Here is a 15,797-nt window from a genome sequence, read left to right as displayed (position 1 = left end):
AAGGAGCTGTAAGATGCCATCATCTCAGCATGATGCAGCAGAAAATAACGTGTGTGTGTGTGTGTGTATATGTGGCCTTTTAGTCTCATCACAACAGTGCAGAGGACACCTCATTTAGCATCACTGTCACATGGAGTTTTACAGATAGACAAACACCCAAAGAGACAGATTGTGTGTGTGCGTTTGCGAGAAATAGTGACAGAGAAAGCAACAGAGTCATGAGACGGGACCATGGGTTTCCTAACATAAATAAATCATTAATGTGTTTCGTCACCTTGGCTGAGTTCACAAGTGGAAGATGAATTGAGGAGGAGTAGGTGAAGGAGAATGAAACACATTGTGCAGAAAGGAGAGCTGCTTCCTGGGGTGAACAAAAGGCAGGTGGGAATCCTGATATATGCTTTATGGCTAAAGTGGCAAAGAAATGAAAATACAAGAGCATATGTTCCTGAGATAAAGCAATAACTGCCAGAAACGTTAGCCAGAAATAAAAAATCTCCTGCAAACTTTTATACTGAGTATCATAATTAAAACAAGCTGAATTTAACCTACTTCAGATTGCTTCTCTCAGTAAAATGAATATTTATATGTGTTTTTTTAATTCTTATTTAAAACAAAATAGTTTTATAGGTTATTTTTCTTCTCTTTGTAGCTGAGCTATTAGGCATGCATTAAATGACCAATGTAAAAAAAAATAACAGAAGCTCAAAATAAATAACCACACCAGTTACTGTTTTAATAAATCATTAAAGTATTTACAACAACTTATTTTTCAATGCAGCAAATTATTTAAAGGAAGAATATAAAATATATGCGTGCTACTGATTCTGTTTAAACATATCTGCACTTAAAGAGCACATACAAAACAATAGCAGTTTTGAGTCCAATCAGATTATTCATGCAGAGAAAAAACAGGTACTAATGATTATTTAAGAATGACAGTAGCAAATTTGGTGCATGCTGGTTATATTGCATTTCTCTTGGAAAATTAGCAAAACACACAATCCTAGCCATGGTCAGAAAATGTAGTTTATACTTTCTATTATAATGTTTGACACAAAAAATTCAGGAACTAAAAGGCAAATATTTAAAGAAGGAAAACGAATAAACGTGAGAAAAGAGAGATTAAGTGATTTACTCTGGGTTGTTACAGTAACAGGGGGTTTATAGTTTCTTGTTATCAATGTAACTTAAAAAAAAATTATATGTGAAACCAAGTCTTCGACTAGAGGTGCTATTGTTTAAAAAACATTATTTGCAGAGGGAATTCCAATTTCCCGAAAAAAACACATAAACCTGGCATGAAAAGAAATAAAGCGATAATACAAGGACTGTTACAAAGCTGATAGATCATTTGGATCAAGGGACAGAAGATGCATTTATCAGGTTATCCTCAAACACTTAATTCAAGCCACAGGATTTGGGCAAACATGTTGACTCTAGTATCATCAGAATCATAAGAACAAAAAATATTCTTATTGGCTCGGATGCAGCTTATCAGCCACTATGCACTTTTCTGAGCTAATCTGGAGGCCACATGCAGTTTGGTCTTCCTTAGTGATTGACTGCAAAAAGCTGATCACATCTGTCGGTTTACTACTACACTCAGCTGCTGCCATTTCTAATCACTTTCACTTTATTCTACTTCCAAGGATGTTTCAAATCTGGACTTTTTCCACAAGTGGCATCAAACCTCACCGGAATTCTCTGAGCTCCTGAGAACAACCCATCCTTTCAATAATGCCCGTAGAAAAAGTGCATGATTTTATTCACCCATTTAGGGAGGGGTTTGAAACAGCTGATTTCAATTATTAAGATGGTCGAGTGAATCCTTTTTGCAGTACAGTATAGTTTCTCATCCCTGTACATCTAAAAGTCATGAATACATTTTTGCTTTGGATGAATAATTATTCACTTAAGGTAAACAAGGTCTGAATCTGATTTCCAATTTATCTTGGAGGAGATAAGAGGCAGACTTTAATTAAATTATACTACAATATCCAGTGTGTCAAATTAAATGATCTAGTATCAAATTAAAAGCTTGTTTGGATTTTAATGACTTCCTTGCTTTTCTTTATGAAGATTAAGAGCAATGTTATTAACATGCGGAAGGCAAATTAATATGCTCTAATACACTGTGTGATTATTTGGTATTAAAATGTATAACATACAATATTTTACTGTTCTATGTTAAATATTGCAGTATATGGCTCCTGCTCTGTGTTGGAGAGCAGAAGTTTTCCATCATTCACTCCCCCGCTTTTTATTTTAGACCAGTGACTAACCCGTTACAATTAATAATAAAGAACATTAGAAGGTTCCCTTTATTCCTTAATAACTCCCTTGGCATTCTGACCTGTTATTAAAGCAAGTCTCATAAATGGAAGTCCATTTGTATTACCAATTTAATAAAGTAATGATTTAATCTGGAGGAGTAAATTGTTGAATTTGTGCCCTTGAGCGAACGGATTTCACTTATTTCCACATAAAGTTCTGCATTTGATTAAGCAAAGGTTTATAGATTTGTAAGCCACATATGCTTACATACTATTTTTCTATATATGTCAGTAGGTAAAGTTACAGGCTGAGTTTAAAGACACAGAAATGCTACTGTCAAGTGACAGTACCAAGGTTGACAGACTGACAAGAATTAAAAGCTCATCTTCCGACTATTACAGACAAGCAGGCACTACAAGATGCAATAATTGAGGCAGCTTCTCCTTATTATCGGAGGCGCTTAAGGCTTGCATTAGCACATAGGAGCCTTTTTTCTTGCCTTTTTGTTTTTTGCATGATTGCTCACATTCACACATACTGTGCTGAAAAGGAGGATAATTTACATAAATGTCTGCAAATGCCTGTGGGTTTTTTTTTTAGTTTGTGTAGCTTAGATACAATGAGAAAAGTTATTTAGATAAGAAGAGTGGAATTAAGGCAAGACAAGTAAGTGTATGAAGTAGTTTTGAGTGTGGGGGGATTGTCATGATCGGTACACTAATGTGACCCAATTATGCAGAACACCACGACACAGGAAACAGATGAAAAGTTAACAGAGTTTATTGAAGACAATCCAACGATAGTATGTTCTGGTTATGGTCCTGGGCAAACGGGTTCACCGGAGTCTGTGAGGAAGACAGTTAGTTAGCTGGGCTCTTAGCGGTTTGTCCTTTGATAGTCTCTGGTTTGTACCTTGTGGGTCCTTGAATGGATCTTGGAGAGGAAGGTTGTTGGAACTGGAGAGAGTCTGATTAGCTGAGTCCGTTAGCTGCTTCAGCGTCTTGCTTCTGAAAGGTAGCTGACCTTGATTTAGGATCTCCAGCTCTTGGTCCAGCGCTGCAAGAGAATCCAGGGGAAGTCTTCAGGTTTGGCTCTGAGGGCAGGCTCGGTGGGTTAAGTTCTTCCAGAGCTTCACGAAGGAGGATCAGATTTTCCTGGAAAAACAGAGACAAGATTAGGATCCTGTCAGGATCTCAGAGCAAGCAAAGTTCTCAGAGGTTCAGGGCTTAGGTGCTAACCAACTGGCTCAACACTGCGGCGTTGAGGCAAGGTCTGAAGACAGCTTAAGTAGAGGGTCCTCCTGATGATGGTAACGAGCAGCAGCTGTGCAGAGGGCTCTGCTCAGGAGGATCCACAGCGGACTCTGCTGGAGAAGAGAGGTACTTCTCCAGCTTCCAACAGTACCCCCCCCTCAACGACCGCCCCTTGGCGGTCCGGAGGAAGTAGATGGGCAGGAACGCTCATACTCCTCGATCAGGGAAGGATCGAGGATGTAAGAGCCGGGAACCCACTGACGGTCTTCAGGTCCGTAGCCCTCCCAGTCGACGAGGTACTGCCAGCCGCGACCTCGCCGACGGGAGTCCACGATGCGACGGACGGTGAATGCAGGGTGACCATCGACTTCCAGGGCGGGTGGTGGGGAGTCGGATGGCGGGCACAGAGGGCTAGAGACTACGGGCTTGACCTGAGACACATGAAAGGTGGGATGGATGCGTAGACTCGGAGGTAGCTGGAGACGGACTGCGGAGGGACTGATGACCTGGGAAACCTTAAACGGACCGATGAATCTGGGAGACAGTTTCCGAGACATTCCCTTGAGGGGAATGTCCCGGGTAGACAGCCATACCTCCTGTCCGATGGTGTACTCAGGAGCGGGACGTCTCTTAGAGTCGGCAAAACGTTTGGAGGTTTCTGATGATCTGTTGAGAGTGGTGATGGTTTCCTTCCAAACCCTTTGACAGCGGCGGATGTGTTGGTTGATCGTCCTGACTGATATCTCCTTATCATCTGCGGGAAAAAGTGGTGGTTGGTATCCATGACTGACCTGAAATGGTGACTGGCCGTTGGAAGCGGATCTCTGGGAGTTATGGGCGTACTCAATCCAAGGTAGATACTGGCTCCAGTCGGTGGGGTTGTTGGAAGTTAGGCAGCGGAGGGTGGATTCTAGGTGCTGATTCATGCGCTCGGTCTGACCGTTGGATTGTGGATGATAACCTGAAGTCAAGGCAGACTTACAGCCCAGAGCTGAACAGAAGGCTTTCCAAACTTGTGAAACGAATTGAGGACCACGGTCTGATAGGATTTCCTGGGGAATGCCATGTAATCTGAAGACGTGTTTCACGAGAAGCTGAGCAGTCTGGAACGACGAGGGGAGCTTCCTGAGAGGGACTAAATGACAGGACTTGGAAAAACGGTCAACGATGGTGAGTATAGTGGACATACCTCGAGAGACGGGGAGACCAGTGACGAAATCTATGGCAATGTGGGACCATGGACGTGAAGGGATCGGAAGAGGTTGAAGCAGACCAGAGGGTGGCTGATGCGAGGCCTTGTTTCTAGCACAAATGGGGCAGGCCAGCACATATTCCTTTACGTCCCTGTGGAGAGTGGGCCACCAGAAGCGTCTGGTGATGAGAGCGATGGTTCTACTGACTCCAGGGTGAGCCGAGAATTTGGCAGTGTGCATCCATTGAATGAGCCTGGACCTGACGGAAGACGGGACATAAGTTCTGTTAGCCGGACCGTTACCTGGGTCGGGTTCCGTGGCCAGGGCGGAGTTAATGAGATCGGAGATCTCCCAGTTCACGACTCCCACAGTACAAGAGGCCGGGAGGACTGGCTCTGGAGTCTCGGGTTGATCGACGGAGTATAGGCGCGAGAGGGAGTCTGGTTTCACATTCTTTGATCCGGGTCTGTAGGAGATAACGAGATTAAATCTGGAGAAGAAAATGGACCACCTGGATTGACGAGGATTGGCCTGTTTGGCAGACTGGATGCTAGCAAGGTTCTTGTGGTCAGTCCAGACTAGAACCGGGTGCTCAGCTCCCTCTAACCAGTGTCTCCACTCCTCCAACGCCAACTTAATGGCTAATAGTTCTCGATCTCCAACACCGTAGTTCTGTTCTGCTGATGAGAGTCTGCGGGAGAAAAAAGCACATGGATGAATCTTTTGATCTGAGTCGAGTCTCTGGGAAAGGACGGCTCCGACGCCAGAATCCGAAGCATCAACCTCGAGGATGAACTGTTTAGAAGGGTCAGGCTGAATTAACACCGGTGCTCTGGAAAACAAAGATTTCAGTTTGTCAAAAGCAGACTGAGCTTCGGGAGTCCATAGAAAATTCCTCTTAACCGAAGTTAAAGAGGTCAGAGGTTGAGCCGTCTGGCTATAATTTCTAATGAAACGACGGTAAAAATTGGCGAACCCCAAAAACCTTTGAAGCTGTTTTCGAGTTTCAGGAATCGGCCAGTCCAATACCGCCTTTATCTTGTCCTCAGCAGGCTTAACCTGCCCGCCCTCGAGCACAAACCCCAAAAAGGTCACTGATGGTTGGTGGAATTCACATTTTTCTGCCTTGACGAATAACTTGTTCTCCAGTAGCCTCTGTAACACCAGGCGGACATGTTTCTTGTGATCAGTTAAGTTCCGTGAATAAATGAGTATGTCGTCTATATAGACAAAGACAAACACATTTAAAAAATCTCTGAGAACATCATTCACTAGTGCTTGAAAGCAGGCGGGGGCGTTAGTTAAACCAAAAGGCATCACCAGGTACTCGAACTGACCTAATGGTGTCTTGAAAGCAGTCTTCCATTCATCACCTTCTCTGATTCTGAGGAGATGATATGCGTTTCTCAGATCCAGTTTGGTGAAGACTGTTGCCCCCTGAACTGGTTCAAAAGCTGAGGCTAGGAGAGGTAGAGGGTACTTATTCTTTATAGTGATTTGGTTCAACCCTCTGTAGTCAATGCATGGTCTTAATGAACCATCCTTCTTGCCAACAAAAAAGAAACCAGCACCCAAAGGAGAAGAGGACGGACGAATAATTCCAGCAGCTAAAGACTCGTTAATATACTTCTCCATTGTCTCTCGTTCTGGTTTGGAGATGTTGTATAAACGGCTGCTGGGTAACGGTGCTCCAGGTAACAACTCAATTGCACAGTCATATGGTCTATGTGGTGGAAGGGACGTAGCACTGACCTTACTGAAGACCGGGGCCAAGTCATGGTACTCAAAGGGAACTGAAGATAGGTCAGGGGAGTCCATCTCCTCCCCCCCTCTAGGAGGCCCCACCACGGGGGCTGCCGACCGAAGACAAGTCTCATGGCATGACGTAGACCATGCTTCCACGTGACGTTCGGTCCAATTAATGCGTGGATTGTGTTTCTCCAGCTATTCGAATCCGAGCACCAACGGGGAACATGCGGAGGGAATGACAAAAAATGTGATAGTTTCACGATGGTTACCTGAGAGGAGGAGCTCGAGGGGTTGAGTTTGATGAGTAACTTGGTGGAGATTTTTCCCATCAATGGCAGAGACACGGAGAGGTTGAGAAAGGGGAACAGTTTCAATCAACAACTGTTGAACAAGGTTAGAGTCTATGAGGTTCCGTTCACAGCCCGAGTCAATAAAGGCAGAAAAGGAGAGGTTCTGATTATCACAAAACAAAGTGGCAGGAAGCATCAATCGAGGAGATTTCTTAGAGTTGGTTTGGCCCGCCAGACTCCTCAGATCCTCTGGCGGGCCCTGCCTTTTGATTTAGCCGGGCAGGAAGCAATGAAATGTCCACTTTCACCACAATAGATGCAAAGTCTGCTCAAAAAACGTCTTTGCCTCTCTTTAGGAGTAAGCCGAGTGTGTCCCACCTGCATAGGTTCGACCTCCATACCATCAGAATGTGAAGCCTGAACAGGCAGAGGGAGGGACTGGGCTTTAGGTCGCCCTGTGGGAGGAGAAGAAACAGTCATAATATTTGAAGCAGATGTAGAGGCATGAGACCCAGAATTTCTTAACTTGGAGCTGCTTCTGGCTCTAATTCTGTTGTCCAATCTAATTGTCAGTTTGATTAGATCCTCAAGGGAGGCTGGCTCGTCGAGAGTTGCCAGTTCGTCTTTAATATTCTCATTTAAGGCCATGAAATAAGCTCCCTTCAGAGCACTTTGATTCCATCCGGAAGCCGCTGCCTTAACCCGGAAGTTGATCGAAAAATCAGCCACAGATGAGTTTCCCTGCTTAATACTGAAAAGAGCACGAGAGTCAATTGTTTGATCAGTTTCTTGATTAAAAATCTGGGAGAACTCAGAAATGAAATCAGAGTATAGGCAGTTGAGACTTTCATCTGAGGGGAATCTGGCCTGGGCCCACTCCAAAGCTCTTCCTGTTAGTTGAGAGAGAATAAAGGTTATTTTCTTAAAGTCCGTCGAAAAACTGTTGGGAGAGTTCTGGAACAATAATCTGCACTGAAATAAAAATCCTCTGCAATCCTTCATATTACCGGAGAATTTTTCAGGGAGGCTTGGGCGGAACTCTGATGACGTCACTGCTGGTGACCGCGGAGGTGGAACTGGACCCGGAAATGGTTGCGCTGCCGGTATGGCGTTAGCACTATTAAAGTAATTAGCATAGCCTTGAATTACCTGGTTCTGCATTTCAATGCGGGTGTTTAGCTCACGTAAGGCCAAGGCATGTCCATTTAGTTGGGCCGCCTGCTCTTCCAAGTGGCGGGTGAAGTGATCTGCTGGGCCTTGTGTTTGGCCGCAGTGTTCTGTCATGATCGGTACACTAATGTGACCCAATTATGCAGAACACCACGACACAGGAAACAGATGAAAAGTTAACAGAGTTTATTGAAGACAATCCAACGATAGTATGTTCTGATTATGGTCCTGGGCAAACGGGTTCACCGGAGTCTGTGAGGAAGACAGTTAGTTAGCTGGGCTCTTAGCGGTTTGTCCTTTGATAGTCTCTGGTTTGTACCTTGTGGGTCCTTGAATGGATCTTGGAGAGGAAGGTTGTTGGAACTGGAGAGAGTCTGATTAGCTGAGTCCGTTAGCTGCTTCAGCGTCTTGCTTCTGAAAGGTAGCTGACCTTGATTTAGGATCTCCAGCTCTTGGTCCAGCGCTGCAAGAGAATCCAGGGGAAGTCTTCAGGTTTGGCTCTGAGGGCAGGCTCGGTGGGTTAAGTTCTTCCAGAGCTTCACGAAGGAGGATCAGATTTTCCTGGAAAAACAGAGACAAGATTAGGATCCTGTCAGGATCTCAGAGCAAGCAAAGTTCTCAGAGGTTCAGGGCTTAGGTGCTAACCAACTGGCTCAACACTGCGGCGTTGAGGCAAGGTCTGAAGACAGCTTAAGTAGAGGGTCCTCCTGATGATGGTAACGAGCAGCAGCTGTGCAGAGGGCTCTGCTCAGGAGGATCCACAGCGGACTCTGCTGGAGAAGAGAGGTACTTCTCCAGCTTCCAACAGGGATTACAAAAAGAAAAGGTATGCAACTATAAATTTGTAACAATATTTGAGCGTAGCTTTGAGAAAAGTATTTCAACACTACTTTGGTGCTCACCTTGAAAGAAAATACATCTTTGGGCTCAATAAATAATAAAAAGATAAAGTCAGTGAATGCATGTGAGCTTTTTGGATTGGATAAAAAGTCATTGGTAAAGGCAGCATGCTGCTTTGTACTGAGAAGATAAGGCTATTCAGACTTGAAAGCAAAGGTTTTCATGTAATAAATATGGCTAGAGGCAACACACACATAAAGCAAAGGTCAAATTATATTAAAGTGAAAGTTACAAAGAGCCCATATGATGTAGGTCAAATAGAACAAGAACAACAGAGACACCAAATATATTCATGCTCATATGACGGCAAACCGGAACACAGTCACCTATTTATTAAAGGTACACTATGCAACCGGTGTTGATTTTCCAGTGAAGCTCCCTCCAGAGGGCGAAAGTAAAAGTGCACTGTCGTAAATATGCTCAGCTGTTCTCCTGGTTTCTCCGTCAAGCCAGGCGCGGTTGTTTTGAGCTTAGCAGCGAATGACTAACGCTGCGTTCACACTGGATGTAGCTGGCGCGACAGAAGCAGCGAGTTTACATGCAAAGGTCCCGCAGCGCGTTTTGAGCTGCAGGCGCTGCACGTCTGAGCGGCTGCAGCAGCGCGTCGGGTGCGTTTAACGCAGGGAGAGAGACACAGCGCTGATGATCACTGCTCTTAAACAGTTTATTGACGCCTAAATTAACTTAAAAGGCAGAAATCTGCCGGCAGAATATGCAGTTTGGATTATTTAGATGAAAAACACCTACCAGCTGCCGCGGTAAACCGCTGCTGATGAAGGGATCCATACTGTCGGCGCATCCCTGGTATGTGGGGGTCTGAGCGGCTCCGACAGAAAAAATATTGAAGGCAGGATAATAATCTGGATGAACTGACGGCACTGATTACGTTTTCAGGTGTATTTTCTCACTTAAAAACATATTAAAACTACTTTATTCCCACTGATCACAGCAAATATAGCTGCAAGGCAGAGAAAGGATAGTGAAGCTCCGCCCAACGCGCCTCAGACACACTTTTGCAGCCAGAGCAGCAAAACTGCTTCAGCCGCGCGTCAGTACTAACTGGTACAAGCAGCAAAAATGAAGCAGCAGATGCGATTTTGCTGATTTTGCTGCGTGAACGTAGCATAACTGCACAAAGATTGCCACTGTGCTAGCAACGAGAATGCTTTTAACTGGGGGGTGTAGCAGTTCTCGCCGTAAAGCAAGACTGACTCTCACGAGACTTCTGAGCCTGTGGGTGTGGGTCGGTGCTCCTGCAGTTGCAAGTGCAGTATTTCCCCCACAGACCACCAGGGCGGCCGAGAATACCTTTGTTCAACCTGAAATGACTCATTTAGTCATCCATAACGTTATGGAACACATTAATTAACTGAAAAATGTTGCATAGTGTCCCTTTAAAAGAAACATGTCTGTAAATGCTTCTATCTTTCATAACCTTTGCATGTATTTGCATTTGTCATGTATAAAAGTATTCTATTGAAGTTTGATGTTTTAGACCAACCCTATTTAATTCATTAATTAGAAGTAGGGGGAACATTAAACATCAAGCTCACAGTGTACAGTAGCATGCATTGGTGTTCAAATGTATTTTTTCTTCCCAATTATGCAATACTTTTTGATCAATCCCACAAAATTACAATAAAATAAAAAGGTGTGATTGTAGAATTACTTTTACGTAGCACTGTATCTTACTTTGGGAACCACCTCTGTTTCACAGATAAACTGTGAACCACCAGGATGAAAAAAAAACACAACATAAAGAAATGTTCAGTGAATACATAGGTAAAGAAAAGCACAAAAAAACAGAAAAAAAGCTACACCGTGATATGCGGTTCCATTCTGAGGGAGTGAGGAAGACTTTATTAGCAGTGGAAAATAATCTGATGTGAGGTATCCAGTAATAATGTGAGGTATCCAGTGACATAGTGGAAACACTGGGGTTTTTCTCTTCTCTAAAAATATGACACTGCCTCATACACCTGATGGAAGGCCTGGAAAATATCTGTTAAAAGGAACTCTAATGGTAAAAATCTATGATGTCTGGGCTTTGGAAAAACCCTGTATGTGCTGGTGAATCTCCCATTGCAGTTACGCCAAGTTAAAGATACCTGATCCAACCAGGAACCTCTGTCACTCCTGCAAGAACACCTTTGCAGACTTTCTGGCTAGTTTCATATTATTCCCTAATCATTTCTGCAGAAAGGTCTATTTTTTTATGTCACAGCCGTCCTAAAATTATATTCAATTACAGTGTTAGAAGACACTAGAAATGCATGGATACCAGATGTTTTTAACCCAAGTACAAGTAAAATATCCTCTTGACAAGTTTGCTAAACATAAACTAAGGTTTAATTTTTAAAGGTTTTGGTGCAGTGGAGTTCTGTTTACAGACCAGACTGAAAGCTGGGCTGGGGTGTATGCATACACTGCAAAAGATAATATCTAAATAAGTAATTTTTTCTTAAAATAAGAGCATTTTTCTTGAATTGAGGTGGTTAGTAAGAAACTTTGCCAATGAAAAAAGACAATTTACATTTAGAATAAAAAAAAAAAACAATTGTATTGTCAATTATCTTATTTTAAGAGTAAAAATACTCAAATTAAGTTAAATAGTTAAATAGTTTTTACTTATTTCTGGATCATTTTTCCAGTGTAGTTAAAAAATAGCACCAAAAAGTACTTGTTTACCCAGGAACTCCCCTGTAACTCCCGCTGACATATTTCTCCTCAGCAGTCTGGCTTCTATATACACTATATTGCCAAAAGTATTTGCTCACCTGCCTTGACTCACATATGAGCTTAAGTGACATCCCGTTCCTAATCCATAGGGTTCAATATGACGTCGGTCCACCCTTTGCAGCTAGAACAGCTTCAACTCTTCTGGGAAGGCTGTCCACAAGGTTTAGGAGTGTGTTTATGGGAATTTTTGACCATTCTTCCAGAAGCGCATTTGTGAGGTCGCACACTGATGTTGGACGAGAAGGCCTGGCTCTCAGTCTCCGCTCTAATTCATCCCAAAGGTGTTCTATCGGGTTGAGGTCAGGACTCTGTGCAGGCCAGTCAAGTTCATCCACACCAGACTCTGTCATCCATGTCTTTATGGACCTTGCTTTGTGCACTGGTGCACAGTCATGTTGGAAGAGGAAGGGGCCAGCTCCAAACTGTTCCCACAAAGTTGGGAGCATGGAATTGTCCAAAATGTCTTGGTATGCTGAAGCATTCAGACTTCCTTTCACTGGAACTAAGGGGCCAAGCCCAGCTCCTGAAAAACAACCTCACACCATAATCCCCCCTCCACCAAACTTTACACTTGGCACAATGCAGTCAGACAAGTACCGTTCTCCTGGCAACCGCCAAACCCAGACCCGTCCATCAGATTGCCAGATGGAGAAGCGCGATTCGTCACTCCAGAGAACGCGTCTCCACTGCTCTAGAGTCCAGTGGCGGCGTGCTTTACACCACCGCATCCGACGCTTTGCATTGCACTTGGTGATGTATGGCTTGGATGCAGCTGCTCGACCATGGAAACCCATTCCATGAAGCTCTCTGCGCACTGTTCTTGAGCTAATCTGAAGGCCACATGAAGTTTGGAGGTCTGTAGTGATTGACTCTGCAGAAAGTTGGCGACCTCTTCGCACTATGCGCGTCAGCATCCGCTGACCCCGCTCCGTCAGTTTACGTGGCCTACCTCTTCGTGGCTGAGTTGCTGTCGTTCCCAAACACTTCCATTTTCTTATAATACAGCTGACAGTTGACTGTGGAATATTTAGGAGCGAGGAAATTTCACGACTGGATTTGTTGCACAGGTGGCATCCTATCACAGTTCCACGCTGGAATTCACTGAGCTCCTGAGAGCGACCCATTCTTTCACAAATGTTTGTAAAAACAGTCTGCATGCCTAGGTGCTTGAATTTATACACCTGTGGCCATGGAAGTGATTGGAACACCTGATTCCAATAATTTGGATGGGTGAGCAAATACTTTTGGCAATATAGTGTATGATCTTATATCTCTACTTACTGGGTTTCAATAGTTGTGTGAAAAATAATACTGGCTGTTGGAAGGAAACAAGTGCAAGAATATGCACAGGTAATGGAATTGAGCCTGCTAGCAATACACTGTATCCGTATCAGCGCATCATTATTAGACACCTTCACTTTGCAGGCATGTAAACTTTACGCGATCAAGTTTTTTAAAATTATTTATCCAGAATGATAACTTTTTCTAATTAACTCCTTCATATCCTTTTATAAACTTTACAAACAGTGCTTTAGATAAAATGAACAATACAGCAAAATCTGAAAAAACCCTACTAGAACAGCTGAACTGTGTTTCCATTTCAGCAGCTTCTCAATGATGGCAGATGGGAGCTCATAAGACTGGATGTTAAAACCTAATTTTTCATTACTTCATTAAACTATTGTTTGTGCACAAACTCAAAGAACCAGCTTCAGCTTTTCTGTCTTTAAATTTTAAATAATAAAGGTTTCTTTTATTTTAAACTTTGAGGGATAAACTTCATAATAGAAAGGTTTAAAATGATTCATCTCAAGTATTTGTGCCAGTTTCTTTTTCTGTTATTGTTTTTTTTTTCAGCTGAAACAAAAGTACTGAAAGATTAATAAATATAACAGGCCAGAAAGCTAATAGCTAAGATTCTTTACAGTGATAGAATGCAATACAAGTCATTGTATGCACCCAGTGCTACTGATTAAGATCTTTGCTTTTCTTACAATGCATGCAAAAGATCTTATAATTTATCTGTGGTTTCAGCCTCTGATTTTGTGGGCATGTATCGTTTCATTGCCTTCTTGTTCCTTTATTTCAACAAAAGCCCTCTCCTCATAATCCACCCTTCCACCCCTGTACACCAGGTCACATGGGGAGCTGTGGGCAGTTTCATGACCCATCATTTCCCATGGCTGGCTGTCGGGGTAGATCAGGGTGCCACGTGAGTCTAATGCTGACAGGCTGAGACAGCTCCATTCTGACTGGGAGGGGTCCAGTGGACCAAAAACAATCTGCATCCAAAACCCCTCCTCCATATTACACACACACACACACACGCACACACACCCACACAAACCCACACACACACACATGAACACACAAATAAACAAAGACAGACATAAAACTACATAGCAACAGTGTGTGGGCACCGCTGTTCAAATCTGATGTGTATGCATGCGTAACTATGTCACTACAGTGCAAGTATGAGTCATACCAGAAGTCATAATGGTGGCTGGGTTTTTGTTTGATTTGTGAATCATTATTGCAAAAAAAATAACCCTAAGACATAGTCCAGGTGAAAAAAATATAAAACCGTTGAATGTACATTGATGCAGGCCAGCTGACCTTCGAGAAAAAAAGAACAGCAAAGATAAAAAGATCCAAAATGTGACTCATAATCCTCAGAGAGAAGGTAAGGCCCACTGGCAGGAACAGATTTTGATACACAGGATGGAAAAAGAAAGCATAGAGCAAGCAGCAGAATGAACAGTGACACTGGAATCCTGCTTGAACTGTTTCATATTGCTTGAAAGAGTCACACTAGGCTACATTAAATATACACCTGCAAACCATCTGCACTCATAACTGCTAGCGTGCCTATACGCTGACGTGGACCCGGGTGCGTGTATGTGGGCTTTCTTGAGTTTTTGAAATCATCATCAAAAAAAGAGGGGAACAGAAACATAGCAGGGATGTGTCCAACCTCACAGACAGATGTGGATATATGTATGATAAAATAAAGGAAGAGACAGACAGAACCAGAGATGGACCAGTGAGAAGAAACCGTTTGACAGAAACAGGCTAACATTGTGAAGGAAAAGGAAGCAGACAATGACAGACAGGCTGCTGGGATAAGAGATGGAGGGAGTGACAGGGATTCAATGTCTTACTGAGACAATAGACAGATAGACAAGTTCTGTCGAGGGCGAGAGGTGAAGATTGTAAAATACTGCCCTTACAACGACTTTCCTTTTTTGCAATTGATAGAAGAGATACTGATGGTTTCTTCACTTCACAAATCAAGTCTGTCGTTCAGTTCCTGAGGAATGTATTCTGATTCATTACAGGTATTTGGTCAATGAGAAAGTTCTAAAGCAATTACAGTAATGTGATTGCATTAAATTGCTTTTAGTTATTTTATAATTTCAGACTTTTATGCTCTGAGTTTAACATTTCAGGTTTGTGTAAATATGCATCAAAGTTTACGTATGCGCATAGATAACATCCAAGGACCAAATCTTCATTCTGCACATTTTACACACTGCAAACTACAATATGAAGCCAACTTATAATTCTGAGCACTGAAAATTTCATTTTATCTTAAAATAAGTACATTTGTTCTTGGATTAAGAAAGTAAAAGAAACATCTTGCCAATGGAACAAGACAATTTACACTTAAAATAAGAGAACACAATTGCATTGTTTTATTTCAAGTGCATATTATCTAATTATCTTATCTTAAGAGTAAAAATACTTATTTCATTGGCAAACAATCTCATTTACCTACTCAAATTAAGGATAAATAAACTTAATTTAAGCCATTTTTACTTATTTCTGGATCGTTTTCCCAGTGAGTTGATATAAGGCAAACATTTAACAGTAAACCAAAAACAAGCTGCCAGAGAAAACTTCCTGGCTACTTTAATATTCTTCCAGGTACGTATAGTTGTTCTCTCTTGCATCAAACATACTTTCTGAGAACACGTGCAATGACATGTTTATACGGAGCCCCTAAAGGGACAAGGAGCGGAAAAAAAAGAACTTTTGCAAGATCCCGCAATACTTTTGCGAGATCCCGCAATACTTTTGCGAGATCCCGCAATACTTTTGCGAGATCCCGCAATACTTTTGCGAGATCTCGCAATAGTTTTGCGGGATCTCACAAAAGTATTGCGGGATCTTGCAAAAGTTTAGTTTTTGCGAGATCTCGCAAAAGAATTGCGGGATCTCGCAAA

At 42.7% G+C, this 15,797-nt stretch overlaps 1 protein-coding gene across 1 annotated transcript in view; it reads right to left on the bottom strand.

Annotated features, from left to right (window-relative positions):
* Window positions 1-15,797, bottom strand: part of znf385c (zinc finger protein 385C) — a 142,672-nt gene that overhangs the window by 101,262 nt on the left and 25,613 nt on the right. The window lies entirely within an intron of this gene.

Source organism: Cyprinodon tularosa, unplaced genomic scaffold, assembly GCF_016077235.1.
Source record: "Cyprinodon tularosa strain WSP-4 unplaced genomic scaffold, ASM1607723v1 ctg14, whole genome shotgun sequence".
NCBI lineage: Eukaryota > Metazoa > Chordata > Actinopteri > Cyprinodontiformes > Cyprinodontidae > Cyprinodon > Cyprinodon tularosa.
Note: the sequence above shows the minus strand (reverse complement) of the source record. Positions and strands in the feature narration are given on the sequence as shown.